Raw genomic sequence first — 5,000 nt, forward strand, 5'->3', positions numbered from 1 at the left:
CTCCTCCTTAACTCCTTATTTCTCACTGTACCCAGCCTACTAACCCTTACCATACTTCTCAGACATTTCATCTTAACCACATTTAAACTCTTCCTCTCTTATGTTCCATGTTTCTGCCCCATGCAGTGCTGTCAGCACAATAACTCCTTCATACAACCTCCTCTTAGCATCCATTCCCAAAGGTCTATTTCTCATTACATTTTTTATTCCCCCCAAGGCATTTACTTGCTTCTCTCAATCTACATTCTACCTCCACCTCCATTTCTCCTTTTCCCGCCACATTCGCCCCCTAGGATCTAAAATTATCCACTTCCTCCAGTCTCTCTCCCTTAATACTCACTTCTAATTTGCTGCCATCCTCTCCCCTTATACATCTCATCACCTTACTTTTACCCACATTTATCTTCAATTTTACTTGCACATCTTGTACATCATGTACACTTGTATATCAGTGATAGTCTTCTCTCAGATGTAAGCTAGTCTTTGATCTCATTTGTATGGCATTTAAGATCAACGTCGATAAACTGTGACAAATTTGGTGCACGAAAACGAAAGGCTATAATAACTTTCAAGAACAACATTAATACACAAATTTCTAACCAAACCTGTTGCCGCCATCTACTGTACAGAATTGATTATGTCAGATAAGTCAACAGTCTATGACTTCAGCCTGACTTGATACTCGTTTCCGAGTTTTATTACAACTGAAAACGAATTATCAGATCGTATCACGATACTACAAGAGCAGAATTATTACACACACATACACACAAGCACGAACGCACGCACACATACACATACATGCACCATGCACACACACACACACACACACACACACACACACACACCGAGTAACAAATGAAGTTGCTGTATATATATATATATATATATATATATATATATATATATATATATATATATATATATATATATATATATATTTGATGTAGGGAAAGCATATTGCGTTCAGATGAGATGTTATGAAAACTCTATTTCTGAAGAGAACGAGCAAACCAAATGATAATGAATGACAATGACACAGGAACGTTCTTCCCATTCTCACAAAGCTGAAATTATTCTGAGAACAGAAACGCTTCGATATTTTTGCAAGACCAGGGTACAAACAATTTACCGTCGCTGGAAAAGAAGACAATAAAGAATACGAAATGGAGAAGAAGAACGAGTAGATGTAATGAGGGAGCATAAAGATAAAGATGAAGCTGTATAGGTCTGTTCGGGGTCACTATCGTACCCATCACTGACAGGCTCATCTGTACCAGCGTTTCTTAACCTGTTGTGGTGAAATCGATCTTTGGGGGTGCTGGGAAGTACTGAATACATCACAGTTCTTCACTTTCCCTTCCCCTTCTAGTAACCTGATGTTAACCAGAGTCAAAGGCGTGTTTGACTCCCTAGACATCATTACGGAAACACCGTTAGGGTCGGAAAAGGTTATGAAACGATGCTCAGAACAATAGTCCTCAACTTTTGGAAGAGTATTTTCCAGTTTCTTTCATCTGTAGAACCCTGCGTGTTAACAGTGTTCCATAGTGCGCAAGTTAGTGTCAATTCATATGCACTGTTTTACTACAGTGAAGATGCCAGTAAACGTTAATTCCTGGACAATTTGGAATTATTTTGACAACTTGTCACTGTTTATTTGAAGTAGTTATGTCATTTTTCGATAGTGTAGCCTTTATTTTCTTATTCAAGATTAGTATATTTCCTCTAATATTACATAGATGGAGTAAAGAAAACGTAGCAAAAAGGAGATGGTGGTGAAGTACTAGCGGAAGAGGAACGAAAAGAAAACGGAGGGAAGGTTGGATAGATCCAATAGAATTGTTCCCGACTGCCGCATGGTTGAGGTGAGGAAAAACCACTAGGAAAATAACAGAAATGAGACCGAGCGCTTTCGTCTATTCAGATATTTTCAAGGTAAATGTCTGAATAGACGAAAGCGCTCGGTCTCATTTCTGTTATTTTCCTAGCGGTTTTTCTGTATACTAGAATCACGTGTTCAAGTGATTTCTTCTGCATATACATACATACATACATATAAAAGAAGCTTAAGGTGGATACGAGTCTCCACGTCTTGAAGAACGTGAGAAACAACGACGAGCTCGGGAACATACAAAAATGCAGATGTGCTTTTCTAAGATTTGTTGAAAGTTATCGAGAAATGAAACTGTCTTTGGAGGCCAGGTCAGCCGTTGTAAAAAGATCTTGAAACGACGACTTAGATTAGAACATAACAGCTTATGAATAAAGGAGACTACAAGAAACCATGAGGCCTACACTTGGCAGTTCCATGTTTGTCACCACCTATCATCCCCATCCATAAAATTACAAAGAATTACAAAGGCGGAGCATGCCGACAGGAGACCTTTTGGTCCATAACTAGGTCGGATGCGAAAAAAATATAATGATAAAAAATAGAAATAAAAATTATAATAATATAAATAATAATAAATAAAATAAATGCATAGGTATAGTTAAATAATAAACAAACAGGTAAATAGTAAATAATAATAAATTGACAGATGAATAATGATAAATGAAAATCAAGAAAATAATAAAAAACAGACAAATAATAACAAACAAATAAATCTTTTTTTAAAACAAACAATAGTTTAAGCGCTCACTTCATGGTTACGAAGTCTATTTCAATCGTTATCCACTCTATTGGTAAACCAGTTCTCGCCTATTTCCTTTTTATATCTAAAAGTGTGATTCACCGTTTTACTGTTTTACATTTACGAGTACATTTACATTTCCTTATACTACTACACGAAACTGTTCCTTATAGACAAAATTTTGAAATGGGTACGGTAACAAACGGAAAGACAAAAATTTCTACGATCTCTTTTATCAAATTGAACCCCGAAAGTTGAATAACACGTTGAAATAAGATCTGAAGAAACTACAAAAAGAAAATTAAACCTGAAAGTTGTCCGCTTTGCCCAGCGTGTTAAGGGTAAGTGGTAGTCACTGGTGTTCGCTGTAGATCAAGCACAAATAATGGGCTTTCCTCAACTGAATAAAATCGCATGGTGAAAACCAGAGAATACAATAGAAACACTCATATATATATATATATATATATATATATATATATATATATATATATATATATATATATGTACATATATATATATATATATGTGTGTGTGTGTGTGTGTGTGTGTGTGTGTGTGTGTGTGTGTGTGTGTGTGTGTGTGTGTGTGTGTGTACATATACATATATACATATATATATATGTTTATATATATATATATATATATATATATATATATATATATATATATATATATATAAATGTATGTATGTATATGTTGCAGCTTGTACCTCAGCTGGTAGAGCATTTGAATATGAACCCTGCAGCCCGTGTCATCTTACACTGGTGTAGTATCAACCAAATTGACACGCCGCTTCACCTGTCATCTGCAACACGGAGCTACCAAAGCTCACTAACGACATCTTCAATAGGAAAGTGCAGGAGGAGGGAACAACCCTGTCGATTGTCACCCCGCCCAGAAGCCACTGTAAATCCTTAAAGCCCTTTACGTAAGGGAACCCCAGGATCACCCTGCAAGAGTCCTGTTGATTTTTGTTCGAGAGAAATCATGTCTACCCTCTCCTTCGAGAACCCACGGATCACCGGTCTTTGCTTTGTGAATCAGAGGTTCACGAATCAATTGGCCTCGTGACCCCTTTCATTGGTCGTTGCTTTTGCCTGGGTTATATGTGAAAATTAATAACATTTTCTCAATTGAGGCAAGAGTCTGAAAACGTCTTGTAATGTGACCTCTCCACTAGGATTGTTCTTTGTTTGTCAGTATTTTTTTTTTTTTTTTTTTTTTTTTTGTGAAACCGAATAACATTTTCTCAACTGAGACAAGAGTCTGAAAACGTCTTGTAATATGACCTCTCCAATAGGATTGTTCTTTGTTTGTCTGTTTTATTTGTGAAACTGAATAACATTTTCTCACCTGAGACAAGAGTTCGAAAAGGTGTCATGTGGTTAACATAACTCGCATCTCCTCTCTTCGCTCGTGATGATATTGCTGAACTTTCTATAGTCCCTATCTGTTACTCAAAGAATGTTGTTATCAAACATTAAAAGCATGAGCTACTTGCAGAGACTTTTAATGGCATTTACTGTGTAATGTATATATATATATATATATATAAATATATATATACATATATATATATATATATACATACATACATACATACATACATACAAATATAAAATTATGCATTGTTGAACTTGCACTGAAGCTTTAACTTTCTCTATAATAGTACGCGTTTGGGAAGCTGTAAAGAACTATCAATCTCTTTTACTTCTAAACGGGAGGAAGAATCTTATAACTAATGGATACATAGGTTGATCCATAACCTTATCTTATATAAAGTTGTAATGGTATGGACGCCTCACGCTAGGGACTTCATTTGTTTGTGGTCTCGTTTAATGCATGGGAGTATGTTTGCTGGCATGAGTTGTATGTTAGTGGATTTTTTTTACTGGCATTTGCACGGTTATGGAATCCTACATAGCAATTGTTCTATTAGAGATAAAGAAAAGCTTAACAATGCTAGTGTAGCTACTGACTTTCTCAAACCTTGCATTCAACATGACCTCCTTCTGAAATATATATATATATATATATATATATATATATATATATGTGCGTGTGTGTGTGTGTGTGTGTGTGTGTGTGTGTGTGTGTGTGTGTGTGTGTGTGTGTGTGTGTGTGTGTGTATCTGTGTGCGTGCGTGTGTGTGTGTGTGTGTGTGTGTGTGTGTGTGTGTGTGTGTGTGTGTGTGTGTGTGTGTGTGTGTGTATTTACATGTACATGGATGTATAGCCCATTATATGACAAAATATTGTGGATAGTAGGTAATGTAGAACAACTCAGGCTGTGTAGGAGCCCTTTACATCTCTAACACTTCACAGTGAAGGACCAACTCATTCTAAACTTTAGAGAAAATAA

The sequence above is a fragment of the Oratosquilla oratoria genome, chromosome 6 (assembly GCF_046742065.1).
Source record: "Oratosquilla oratoria isolate Oo_2021 chromosome 6, ASM4674206v1, whole genome shotgun sequence".
In the NCBI taxonomy this organism is placed as follows: Eukaryota; Metazoa; Arthropoda; class Malacostraca; order Stomatopoda; family Squillidae; genus Oratosquilla; species Oratosquilla oratoria.